The sequence below is a fragment of the Malania oleifera genome, chromosome 6 (genome assembly GCF_029873635.1).
Source record: "Malania oleifera isolate guangnan ecotype guangnan chromosome 6, ASM2987363v1, whole genome shotgun sequence".
NCBI lineage: Eukaryota > Viridiplantae > Streptophyta > Magnoliopsida > Santalales > Ximeniaceae > Malania > Malania oleifera.
In genome coordinates, this window is record NC_080422.1 from 75,770,976 (window position 1) to 75,786,458 (window position 15,483).

Here is a 15,483-nt window from a genome sequence, read left to right on the forward strand (position 1 = left end):
ATTAGTACTCTGGTAATTTATTGTGGAGATCTTCCACTGTTTTATATTATGGCATCAGAGATTTATTTAGAATAACCCTCCGGACCCCACTTTCAGATTCGGAGTGTATCACGAGACTTATCATAACTCTGTATCTTTCGGGAGTATGACTTGTTGGAAGAGCTATCAAACCGTTTTCCTATGCGCCTTTTAGTCATTTGCTCAAAGTCATATGCTAAATTATAGGTCTATTCAAGGGACTCAATGTGATATGGAAACAGTTTACTCCTCAGTTCATGCTTTAATCCTAAGCGGAATCTAGAGATCTATTGACTAACAGTCACATAGACATCACATCTTTTAGACAACTCATCGAATTGACTCATGTATTCTAAAACAGTCATGCTACCTTGATGCAAATTGTAAAGCTGATCTATATGGTGCTCTCTAAAACTAAGGGGTACATACTTCTCCTTTAATCTATCTTTCATTAGATCCCAATGCTCAATGGGTCTATGATCTAATCTCGCTTCTTGCCTCTCAACATTTATCCAATGGAGTTTGGCTTGCCCCGTTAACTTCATTTTTGCAAACATAACCCGATGAGGGTCAGTCATCTTGCACCAATCAAAATAGGCATCCATTTCAATCAACCAATCTTAGAAGACTTTAGGATCCTTTTGTCCATCATAGGTGGGGGCTTCTATCCTCATTACATCCTTGTAAGGCTCACTATGGTCCTTATGGTAAGGTCTTCTAACATGAAGTTCATCAACATCATAGGCCTCATCATTCCATTATTGGGCATAGGGCTCATGGCGGGGGCGCCGGGGGGGGGGGGTCTTCTAGCAAAGTCATCTTGACGATTCACTCACCATTGTGGAAGGAGGGGAGGTCTTTCTCTAGGATACATAGGTGGCTCTCTTTCAACATTAATCCTACAACCTTGATGACAGTTACCAACTCTAGTTGCCATCAAAACAACACAAGGGCAACTACTCATAACTAGGAAACAGAGTTTAAGGAGGTCAACTCAACCAAAGGAGAATGGGAGGTCTGAGGGTTTAGCCTATTTAACCTAGGCTTTAACCTATTCTATGACCTAGGGTGACCTATTCCTACCAATTTTCAACCTTCACAAGCAAGCATACACACTCAAGACACTTCAAATTAAGAATTCAGTTAATCAACATAAACACATTAAATCAAAGGACGTTTCACATGTTCCAGGATTTTTTAAAATGTTTATGATGCTATCCAGGAATAAGTCCCAATTGATTCTCTCATAAAGATATTAAGTTAAATGTAGAAAGATGCAATTTCAATGTTTCAAGAATGAAATTCTAAGCTTAGGAAACAATATTCCACAAATGATTTACAAGCTAGCAAGTATCAATATTGAAATCTAAATAGCTCAAATATGCTTTCTTAATCATGGAAGTTTAGAACCTCAAACAAGTGATTACACAAGGCTAAGCAAGGCTTTAAACAATGTGAAATCACATTGAAAATTCATATTCTGGGTGGTTACAGTCGACTGGTATTAAAGGTCAGTTGCCTGAAGAATTTGTAAGTGGAATTTTGGGGAGGTAGAATTGGGTCAGTCGACTGAAAGAAGGACCACAGTCAACTGACTAAGATTTCAGACAAAATACAAAGAGTCAGTACAATGTTAGTTGACTGACCATCAGGGTCAGTTGACTGACCTGCTACAACATTGAATGAAAATGCGAGGATTCAAGGCTATTTCTCAACGAATGCTTATGGAACTTTAAACAAAGGTTCTTAAGCAATTTTAGGTTGGTTTAAAAAGAATCTTGCCAAGGTAAATCATTGAATGGCTCGATTTGATTCACACAAATTCATATTGTACCTTTGAAATTCCTTAATCAAGCTTTGAAGTTGTAATGAAGCTGCTGTATACTTGGGATGGTCCAAGAAAATATAGAAATCACCACAAACTTTGAAGAATGCCTTGATGATTTTCTCCACAAGTTAGAACTATATATGTAGCAACTGAAATGGATATTGTTGGCTGCGGGGAGTAAGCTGGTGGTGGCCATGTGGTTGATGGATGGAGAACGTGAATAATGGAAATGAATGTTATCACTGGATAGATATTGGTCTCACACCAACTGATCTCCGGGGAGAACGAATGTAGCCTTTGGCCACTCAATCACAAGGATCAGAACAAGTTTAGACAAGCTCACAAAGACAAAGTCTTTAGCTGAAATTCCATATAATTTAACTCTTTCTGCTATTACAAAAATTACAATGGAGATATAGACTTGGAATGGGAAAGGGGACAAACACAGCATTAGCTAACTTAAGCTGGCACGGGGGAAAATTTAAAGACACAAACAATTCCCATGTAAGCATGGGAGACACACACTCTCAAAACTCACAAATCATAATAAAAAACACAACTCACTAAGCACATTAAATAGCTCAACTTACAAGACACATAAATGCTAACTCGCAAGCAAAGTTGACTTGCAAGATTACATTAAATAAAAATATAAGTCAAAGGGGAGGTCCAACCATGTGGGGCCAATAAGATCGTGTGGGTCCCACAAGGGGTCTTGATCTCAGAATTGCTTCGGTATCTCTACTGGGGTCTTTCTCACATTGAAAATGTCTTCTAGATACTCCATGAATTCCTGTGAAGCAACAAACAAAAGAGGTATCTGGAGGTCTTCAATGTGTTAGCATGTCGGCAAAGGAACTGTGGACTTCCGGAGGTCGTCCATGCGTCATAGCATCTGCAAAAGAAATGTGGACATCTGGAGGCCATCCACATGCCATAATATCTGAAAAATACGTGGGCAACGTATGTCAATCCCCATCACATTGACTATACAAAGACATTTGTACAAGTGGAAAATTTTAATACAATTGAGGTCCTCCTGTCCTTGGCAGCCAACTTGGATTGGCTGTTGTAGCAACTCAACATTAAGAATGTGTTTCTAAATGGCAAGTTAGAAGAAAAAGTCTACATGACAATACCTCCAGGTTTCAGTAAGAGAGGTGAAAAAAAACGGGGTATGTAAACTCAATAAGTCCTTGTATGGACTCAAGCAATCTCCTAGAGCATGGTTTGATAGATTTACGATGGTGATAAAAAACCAAGGATATCGACAAGGACAATCAGACCACACTATGTTTTTTCATCAGTCTAAAAGTGGTAAGAAAACAATCCTTTTTGTTTATGTTGATGATATAATCCTAACTGGAGATGATATAGTGGAGATGGAAAGATTAAACGAAGTCCTAGCTGTTAAGTTTGAAATTAAAGACCTAAGAAAATGCAATACTTCTTAGGAATGGAAGTTGCAAAATCTAAAAAGGGTATCATTGTCGCTTAGTGATAGTATATCCTTGATCTCCTAACCGAAACTGGTATGCTTGGATGCACACCTAGTGAAACCCCCATTGAAGTAGTAAAGAGAGTTGAAGATTTCGGAATATCAATTGAAAAGGAGAGGTATCAGAGATTGGTTGGTAAACGCATATATATATATCACTTACCAGACCCGACATCGCATTTGCAGTTAGTGTGGTAAGCCAACACATGCATTCACCAAAAAAGACTCACCTAGATGTCATGTACAAGATCCTTAGGTATCTTAAGGGCTCTCCGGGAAAAGGATTCTTCTTCAAGAAGTGTGAAAGCAAGGAAGTAGAAGTTTTCACATATGCAGATTGGGCAAGATCAACAAAACATAGAAGGCCTGCCACTAGATATTGCACCTTTGCATAGGGAAATTTGGTGACTTGGAGGAGTAAAAAACAGAATGTAGTGGCTCGAAGTAGTGCTGAGGCTAAATTCAGGGCAACTGCACAAGGGATATGTGAAGGACTATGGTTACATAAACTCTTGGACGAATTACAAATCCCAGTAAAATTCCTTATCAAACTCTACTGTGACAACAAAGTAGCCATCAGTATCTCTCTCAATCCAGTTCAACATTACAGGACTAAGTATTTAGAAGTGGACCGATAATTTATCAAAGAAAAGGTTGAAGAAGGAACCATTTGTATGATGTATTTACCTACCAAGGAACAAAACACAGACATCTTTACCAAAGGGTTAGCCTGATAGAGTTTCGATGATTTCATCTACAAGTTGGACATGATAAATATCTATAATCCAACTTGAGAGTGAGTGCAGAATTCCCATGTATATTGGAGAAATCCCGTGTATATTGGAGAGATTTAGGGGGTATTTATTGTATATTATTGAGTATGATTCTTTTAGGAGATTGTTTCCATATTTAGATTAAAGATTGTATTATAAGTAATTTGTATTGGCTTGAACAAAATTATTCAATAAATACAGAAATTCCATTATATTTTCACTAATGTTGTGCAAATTAACTATTTTGTAATATATAGGGGGTATAGATTAGCAGCATAATCACTCTTTATTCCTCGATATAAAAAAAAAAATCTTCGCTAACATCCATGTTGCAGCATATATATATATATATATATATATATATATATATATTGTTGTGATTAAACTTGAATTTTCACAGCAAAAATCAAATGCAACAATCAATGAAGAATAAATATGGAACACACACACACAGAGTATATTTGAAAGTAAGAACAATAACGCAAGGAAGTACATGGTTCAGCAATGCCTACATCCACTAGAGTAATGAGCAAAGTTTCACTATCTTGGTATCAAAGGACACAATACAATGATCTTTTTACAATGAGAATACACCCATAATGATGTATTTATAAACAGTATGGAGGTTTTCCTCCAAACACCCAACCATACTAACGTTTGTATTCAAAATTTGAAATCAGCGTAGGTCTCCCAAGAAAATCAGCTGACGGTTTCAGCAAACCGTCGACAGTTAGAGCCCAAACCGTTAATGAAAAGATACTGAGACCAAACCATCAACGATTAGAGCCAAACTGTTGACGGTGTCCCCCTAGTACTGATTTTACTATACTTTTATTTCTTGTGTAAATCATCCACTCAAGGATATGAGCCACAAAACACAACAATCTCCACCTTGGCGAATATCTGCCCCTTAGGAGAAATCTGAAAAAACATAACCTGATGCTCCACTTTGATCTTGGAATGTTAGGTTGGGTCCGTCTCCATTCTAGCACTTGGAGACATGAAGTAAGTCCAAGCAATTCTTGAACTTTTCATTAGTAATCGGTTTTGTCAAAATTTCCACTACATTTTCAAATGTGTGAACCTTCTCCAGTACAAGTTCACCTAAAGTAACCAATTCCCGGACCCTGTGGAACCTTACATCAATATGCTTGGATCTAGCATAGTACACTTGATTCTTCACCAAGTAGATGGCACTCTCACTATCACAACAAAGCACAACCCCACCCTGTTGTATACGCATCTTCTTGACCAAATTGGTAAGCCATAAGGCTTCCTTTGCAGTTTCGAAAACTGCCATGTATTCATACTCAATTGTAGACAATGCCACCAGGGATTGTACCATGGACCTCCAACAAATGGGTCCTCCTACAAGGGTAAAAACATAACCCGTTGTAAACCTTCTATCAGCCATATCCCCTGCATAATCAGCTTCAAGATATCCCACAACTGATGGACTATCATGTTGCTTGTTGAATATGATGCCATAACTAAAAGTACCCCGTAAGTATCAGAAAATCCATTTGACGGCTTCCTAATATCGTATACTCGGATTAAAGAGAAACTTACTCACCACACTTACTACATGTGCTAAGTATGGTCTTATATACACCAAGACATATATTAAACTCCCCACAATACTAGCATAGGGGACCTTTGTTATGTCCCGAATATCATCATCCGTTCTTGGGCATTCAACAATAGACAACTTAAAGTGACTCGTTAGAGGTGTACATATCAGTTTAGCATCAATGATGCTGAACCTTTCCAATATCTTCTCCACATAACCACCCTAAGATAACCACAATCTCCCTACAGTTCTATCCTGGAAAATCTCCATCGCAACTATTTTCTTGGCTAGACCAAGATCCTTCATGTCAAACTCTTTATGCAATAGATCCTTTAACTGATTTATTCGTAGCTATTAACTTGTCATCGATATACAACAATAAGAAAAAAAGAGAACCGTCATTAAGTTCTTTCACATACATGCATCAGGAGAGGCTACACCTCTTGTAGCCTCTCTTGATCATATAAGTATCGAATATTTTGTACCATTGGCTTAGAGACGATTTTAGCCCGTTAAAGAGACTTCTTCAACTTGCAAACTAAGTGCTCTTGCCCGATGTAGTGATTCCAAAAATAATAATAATAATAATAATAATAATAATAATAATAATAATAATTATTATTATTATTATTATTATTATTATTAAAATTTTAAAAAATAATTAAATAATAATAATTAATTAAAATAATATAATACAATATAATCTTATAATATAATATAATATTATATTTTATATATATATATAAGGAAACTTCAAAGTTAAGGAAAGATTTCTTTCCTCAGGATTTGATTTCAATCAAATTGAAATCATAGAGGAGAACCCCCCCGGTGCTCATCTTCACTCTCCCTCTACGTCTCTGTCTTCAATTTCTTCTCTAATTATCGGTCGAGTGAAGAACGGAAAATACCATTAGGTTCCATTCTCCACCACCGACATTTTAACTAGAGTGGATTTATCGTAGGAACGTTGTAAACACCACTCTTGGGGTGAGGTAAAGGGAATAACTTATATCATGAATATTTATAATTTAACCGATTAAATTGTAATATGAAATTATAGGAATTATATACACGTTTTTATGAGTATTTTGGTATATATGGAAATTGGATTTTGGATTATTATTATTATTATTATTATTATGAGTTAATTAAATAAGTGTTTGTGAGCTTAGGGATTTTATAATAATCATTATTTTAAAGTTGAATCGATTGAATTAAAGTATTTGATTTTTAAATTATTATAGTAGATTTTCTAAATGATTTGACCGATTAAAATTATTGGTTTGATTTATTATATGTATTTTGTAAAGAATTAAAGTGAGTAAGGTTGGTTATCTCTGTTTTTATTTTAAATACATATTTTAAGTAAATAAAATTGTGGAGATAATTAAACCTGTATTTTCGATAAAACATATATTCGGTATGAAACGACCAGTTTTCCAGTAGTTAACATAATTATGAGAAACACTCAAATCATGAGGCATGAGAAAGAATATTATTGTTTAATTAAAGTTATGAGTTTATAGTATGATATATTGATATACTGAAATGTGTGGGTATTATACAATTTTTGGAACTATGGAAAAGAAAATAAAGTATAGAGTATAATTATTGTTAAATTGCAATGTATGGTTTAAGAACTCCGATGGACCATAGTGTGATGCCCTGATTTTTCAAACAAATTTTATTTTTGCCTCCAATAAATAATAAATATTAGTCAAACATCTACCATGTCAAAAACTCTAATAACATTCTAACATAACCCGACCCGAAATGGGTGTTGGGTAAACAATCTATCTCATACAAACAAAACTAACAACGGAAGTCAATATTTACAAACCATCCAGAATACAAATAACCAGAGCTCTATATATCCATAAAAATTCCCAAAAATCCATAACATACCCTAAGGAATCATACATCCCCAATACAAGACACTTACCTTGACTATCAAGGTACCAGCTCTCCTCTATCTCAAAGCTCTATCTCCTGGTCTGTCATAGTTCTCTAAAAATATTTAAATATTTAGGTGAGACACCTCTCAATAAAACGAAATAAATTTTTCACAGTGTGTGGCAATATAAGTTTAGTTATATCATAATATATTCATTTAAGTGATTACATCATCTAAGAAAAATATACTCATGTGTACTCATTTCTCATTTCATATCATCACAAATTAGTATATAAAACATAACTGGGTTTTCTTTTATCTTTATTTATGTATAAAACATTTCAATAAATATCATAATCTCATTATTCTTAGTGCAAATCACATAACCCAGTTTCAAATACATTTCCACTATAAATCATATGCCACACAATTTAATTTGATATTCGTATCATAATAATCACAGGAAAAATATCATATTCTCATTTTCACATATTTACCCAACCAGTGATTTCCAAAAATAACTATTATAATTTATTCCCCTTACTTGCATACTAAGAGGCATGCTAAAAATCTCTAAACCCCCGCCCACGGCGTACAAAGCTCAAAATCTTGAAATCACATTTTCCCCAACTCAACCCCAAAATTACAATTATTTTTAACACCCCTAGGCTCACACGCTTCCATTAACCAGTTAAATTCTAAAAACTAACGTGGGTATGATCCACTTCCCATATTTAAATTTAATTCCTAATATATTTAAAAAAAAAAAACACCAATATGATCAAATCCCCGCAGTTTAGCTTAATCCCAGGAATATTTCCAAAAACCTAATATAATCAAATCTTGCAGGTTAATTTAATCCCAGGAATATTTTCCAAAATCTCCATTTAACCAAATCCCTACAATTTAACTTAATTCCAAAACAATCCCAAAAATCTGATATAATCCAATGCTCTAATTTAATAATCACATATTATAATTTAACCGGTTAAATTTCTAAAATAATTGACATAATTTATGCTCCTCACCTTAGCCTTGGCGTGGTGCCTAAGATCCCCAAATCAAAAATATGCTACGACTAAAATGATGAGGATCAAACCTAGGACCCTGTGATGGTGTTCGATTGTCAATTTAGCTGAAGATTTGAGAGAAATTTAGGAGAGAGAGAGAGAGAGAGAGAGAGAGAGAGAGAGAGAGAGAGAGAGAGAGAGAGAATTTACCTTACTCCAAGAGTGATGCCTACAACACTCTAATCACGAATCCACTCGGTTAAAATGTTAGTGGTCGAGAATGGAACCTAGTGGTATTTTTCATTCTTCAATTGGCCGAGTATTCATCGAGAAAATGAAGAGAGAGAGAGAGAGAGAGAGAGAGAGAGAGAGAGAGAGAGCGCGCACTGGGGGGAACGAATTCTAGATGGTGGAATTCTTCCAATTGCAATCTCATCAGATTGCTTTAAGTATTCTACATAAAATCATATTATATTAATATTATAATACTATTCATTTTATTTGTTCATCAAATTAATTAATTTAATTTAATATTAATTTATTATTATTTTTTAAAAATATATATATTTTAAATTATGCTTAGTGACATATTATTTTTCGGGTTGTTACATTATGCCCTCCTTATAAAAATTTCGTCCTTGAAATTTGGTTAATATAACCTCAAATAAAATCCATTGTCAACCTTACAAGTTTGAGTTAAAACTCGCAAACAATCCTATCAAAATTGATAGCTAACATTGAGAGATGGATTAGATTGATATCATGCTCTAATACCCCTTGCTACAAAACCAACACTCAACAACTTTAATTCGCATTTCTAGTCCCCAAAAATCTAACATTGACATAACCTTTTGTTCCTTGTGTTAGTCTCCTTTGATTCACATCATCCCAAATTTCTATTTGACAACCACATATAGAAATATAATCAAATTCTAAATTGAATCAAAACCCCTTTCTCTCATCCTCAATATTTATGAATTAATCAAATCTTCTCTCGTTATTTTTTAAGACTTGTTTTGCTTTTGGTAATAACAATCATCACATCATCATCATCAGTCTCATCATTATCTATATATATAACCTTAATATCACCAACCCGACCACCAGTTTGATTCACCGGTCCAATTGGTTCGACCAACCAGTGGCTCTACGGGGTTGGTCACTAGTTCAGAGTATAAAATAATCCCAAGAACAACCCCTCTTTTCTTCATATCAGCCTCAATTGGTTCATGTCCAAATTTTAGCCAGATCACCTTTGATTTTTCCATTCATTCTGAAAATTATTTTTCTTGCTTATAGCCCCATCTCCACTTACTTTGGATCAAGATGAAATAACATTTATGGAATGATTTTCTTTACTATGTTCAAATCAGACAAGAACTTCCATCTTTCAGATTTGTTACTCTCCTTTAGCTTATTCTCAAGTGTATAACTAGGATTACCCTACCATTGATATGATCCCAAAATTCTCTCATGAGATCTTGGAAGCTGTTTCTTTCAGCCATTATATTATCAAACCAAAAATGGCCCTCACATTGGCTACTACCTTCTCCATCCATTAATATAGAACAATGATCTGAAAAAATTCTTAGTATGCTATTTGTTAGACCCTAGATAATGATCTTCCAATTAAATGACACCAATAACATGCATTACCATTTGTCCCGTAGATTGCCAAAATAGAAAATATATTCACAATTATCAAGTCAATCAATTTTTTTTTAAATGAAACTGGATATTAGTCATTATTCATTAATCATCAACCTAATCAACGACATCTTTACTCATCATTAGAAAATAATACTCCCCCATGGTGCCTTTGGCTTGACAAAAAGAATCCCCTCCATACCAAAAGAATCTTAAATACCACCCCTAGATACCACGCGTCCATGGAAGGTAACCTGCTTCAACCAAAACTTGCACTTCTTGAATTTCGCATACAATTTTCTTTCTCTTAGCACCTGAAGCACTATCTTAAGATGTTCCTCATGCTCCTTATGGCTCTTTGAATACACTAGTATGTCGTCGATAAACACCATTATGAATTGGTCCAAATACTAGTGGAAAACCCTGTTCATCAGATCCATAAACACTACAAGAGCATTTGATCATCCAAGCAGCATAACCAGAAATTCATAATGGTCATACTGAGTTTTGAATGTCGTCTTTAGAACATCCTCCACCCTGACCTTGACCTAATAGTACCCAGACCATAGATTTATCTTTGAGAAAATCTGTGTCCCCTATAGCTGGTTAAACAAATCATCGATGCGGGGAATCGGGTGTTTATCCTTGATAGTCACTTTATTAATTTCTCAGTAGTTGATGTACATTCTCATAGACCCATCCTTCTTCAAAACCGGCACTCCCCAGGGCAACATGCTGGGCCAAATAAACCCCTTATCTAATAGTTTATGTTGTTTTTCCATTAATTCTTTCAATTCTGCTGGTGTCACTCTGTACAATGCTTTGGAATTCGGCGTCTGGAGCTAGGTCAATAGCAAACTCTACTTCACGGTCAAGAGGCAGTCCAAAAAAATCTTTCGAAAACACATTAGGAAAATCCCTCACTATCGGGATATCCTCTAACTTAACTCCTCTTCCAGCACTTCTTTTACACAGGCCAGATACCCCCAGCATCCCCCCATGAGAAATCTCCTCGCCTTGATGGTGGATAACAACTGTGGTGGGGCGCGCACACATGACCCCACAAATCAATACTTCTGTCCTTTAGGAGGTCTGAATACTACCTCTGTCTGATAACAGTCTATACTAGCGTAGTTAGCAGCTAGCCAGTCCATCCCTAGAATTACCTCGAACCCATGCATATAAAAAATTACCAAGTTAGCTGGTAAAGACCTCCCCTGAACACAAACTGGACAGTTCCTAAGTACCTTTCTACACAACACTACAGCCCTAGTCGGCATAGACACTGACAAATTGATATCTAACGATAGAGTTTCTATCCCATAAATTTAACAAACTCATGGGCAATAAAGGAGTGAGTCGCCCCTAAATTAAACACAACAGTAGCTGTATATAAGATAATTAAAACAGTACCTATCACAACATCTTCCACTGCCTCAACATCTCCTAGTGTCAGCGCATAGACTCGTGCTGGGGCGATATTCCTCTGCTGACCGCCTCAAGGTGCCTGGTGACCTCCTCCATATGGTCTAGGATCAGGTGCAATAACTGGCGGTGCTTAGCAGTTTCTCGCCATGTGTCCAAATTGATAGCATCGGTAACAAACCATCTCTCTGACCTAACACTCTCCCGGGTGTCTCAAAACTCGGTTACTATCATGCAACAAATACACTCATCAGATTATAACTCACAAAATAATCTTCTATAACCATTCATCTTAACATCCTCAGTCCCAATTTAAGATCTAGTCCTACCACTCAAAAACAAGAACCGACGATAGTTTACTATGACTTTCCTGAGATCATCATCCCAAGAGAACTACAGAAACAATCACGGAATTTCCAGCCTCCAGGCTGCAAGATAGAACCTTAAATTCCCAATCTCCTCCTCTAACAATAACTAACTCATATTTCAATCTACCCATCTCCTATTCTCCTAACAACCATTCCTATACAATGGTATTGTATTCCACGGTTTACTAAAGTCTACAGAACCTGGCAACTTGGGCTTTGATACTAAACTATAATGCCCTAATTTTTTGTACAAATTTTTTTTTCTCCAATAAATAATAAATATTAATAAAACATCTGCCATGTCAAAAACTCTAATATCATTCTTACATAACCCGACCTAAAATGGGTACTAGGTAAACAGTCTATCTCATACAAATAAACCTAACAGCGGACGTCAATATTTACAAATCATCCAGAATACAAATAACCAGCGCTCTATACATCCATACAAATTCCCAAAAATCCATAATATACTCTAGGTAATCATACATCCCCAAGACAAGACATTTACCCTAACTATCAGGGTACCAGCTCCCCTCTATCTCGAAGCTCTATCTCCTGGTCTGTCATGGTTCCCTGAAATATTTAAATATTTGGGTGAGACACCTCTTAGTAAGATGGAATAAATCATTCATAGTGTGTAGCAGTATGAGTTTAGTTATATCATAATATATTCATTTAAGTGATTACATCATCTGAGAAAAATATACTGATGTGTACTCATAATCATATAGATATAAAATATAATTTCATAAGTTATGTTCCCATTTCTTATACTTACACATATACAACCAATATTTATTAGCGAAAGTTCCCGAGGATAAGAGAGATTACACACCCATACATGTAGCATCCCTCTTCTCTGATATCGTTTGTAATCTTATCCGATTAACTCAGGTGTGGCTACAACTGACACTTATCAGGGCACTTACCTTACTCAGTAAGCCCTCAGGAGGAGAGTTTTACTTCGGGCTAATTATTTATGCAATTAAACTCACACTCTTTCATTCCTCATTTTCATTTCATAACTAGCTCATGAGTGTTCACGTGTACATAAATCCATATCTAGGTATTTTACAAAATACAATAGATCATATAATTTAAACTTTAGACGCATCCTTACTTTCCATACTGAGCATTCCTCCCCATCGGCATCAGTACAAACTTCATAATATAATTTTTGTACTGAGCATACCTCCCCCACCGGCATCAATAAAAACTTCATAACATAATTTTCGTATTGAGCATACCACCCCCACCGGCATCAATAGGAACTTCATAACATAATTTTTCGTACTAAGCATACCACACCCACCGGCATTAGTAGGAACTTCGTAACATAATTTTTCATACTAAGCATACCACCCCCACTGGCATCAGTAGGAACTTCATGACATAATTTCCATACTAAGCATACCATCCCCACTGGCATAAGTAGGAATTTCATAACATAAATTTTCGTACTAAGCATACCACCCCCACTGGCATTAGTAGGAATTTCGTAACATAAATTTTCGTACTAAGCATACCACCCCCATCGGCATCAGTAGGAACTCATTTTTACAATTTGGAATAACCACATTCTCTGTATACAAACATAACTCAGTATATATTCATAATTCAGTATTCACATTACAGTATACTCGTTCATCTCATCACATCAGTAATATTCTCATCATTTGCTGTTTCATTCTCAACATTTTGATACACATTCCATTCTCATAATAGTATATCTCATTTCACGTAATTCAACATTTCTCAACAAAACATATCAATATTTCTTATTTCCTCGTTTATCATAGAAAACATTTCTATATATACATATCATATTCCAACCCTTTCTAGTAAAATACACATTGGTACGTCGCAATTCATCATTTTCATTATTTTAAACCTCATATCATCACAATTCAGTACATAAAACATAATTGGGTTTTCCCTTATCTTTGTTTCTGTATAAAACATTTCAATATATATATATATATATATATATATCTCATAGTCTCATTATTCTCAGTGCAAATCACATAACTTAGTTTCAAATACATTTCCAGTATAAATCATATGCCACACAATTTAATTTTATATTCGTATCATAATAATCACAGGCAAAATATCATATTCTCATTTTCACATATTTACTCAACCAGTAATTTCCAAAAACAACTGCTATAATTTATTCCCCTTACTTGCTTACTGAGAGGCCTGCTAAAAATCTCTAAACTCCTGCTTGTGGCATACGGAGCTCAAAATCCTGAAATCACATTTTCCCCAATTCAATCAACTCAATCCCAAAATTACAATTATTTTTAACATCCCTAGGCTCACACGTTTCCATTAACCGGTTAAATTCTAAAAATTAACGTGGGTATGATCCACTTTCCATATTTAAATTTAATTCCAAACATATTTAAAGAAAAAAACACAAATATGATCAAATCCCTGCAGTTTAGCTTAATCGCAAGAACATTTCCAAAAACCTAATATAATCAAATCCTGCAGGTTAATTTAATCATAGGAATATTTTTTCCAAAATCTCCATTTACCCAAATCTCTATAGTTTAACTTAATTCCAAAACATTCCCAAAAATTTGATATAATCCAAAACTCCAATTTGGGTAAATGGAGATTTTGGAAAAAATATTATAATTTAAGCGGTTAAATTTTTAAAATAATTGACATAATGTATACTCCTCACCTTAGCCTTGGTATGGTGCCTAGGATCCCTAAATCAAAAATTTGCTCCGACTAAATGATGAGGATCAAACCTAGGAGCATGTGATGGTGTCTAATCGTCAATTTGGCTGAAGATTTTAGAGAAATTGAGGAGAGAGAGAGAGAGAGAGAGAGAATTCACCTTACCCCAGGAGTGATACCTACGACGCCCTAATCACAAATCCATTCTGGTTAAAATGTTGGTGGCCGAAAATAGAACCCAATGGTATTTCTTGTTCTTCAATTGGCCGAATATTCACCGAGAAAATGAGGAGAGAGAGAGAGAGAGAGAGAGAGAGAGAGAGAGAGAGAGAGAGAGAGAGGGAAGTGAGGAGAGAGAAAAAGAGAGACGATGAGAGAGAGCGCTGGGGGGGAACGAATTCCAGAAGATGGAATTCTTCCAATTGCAATCTCATTAGATTGCTTTAAGTATTCTATATAAAATCATATTATATTAATATTATATATATATATATATATATCCCCTTTTTTATTATAATACTATTCATTTTATTTGTTCATCTAATTAATTAATTTATTTTTTTTAATTTTATATTTCTATATATATATATATATATTTTTTTTTTAAATTACGCTTACTCACATATTATTTTTAGGGTCGTTACACATAGCATGCTCGGTACCATAGTTACAGTAATCAAGAGTTAGTGCAACCACACGTCTTGAGGAGAGTGTTGGTATTGAATAGTCGACTGGGCCATTGAAGTGTAGAGTTC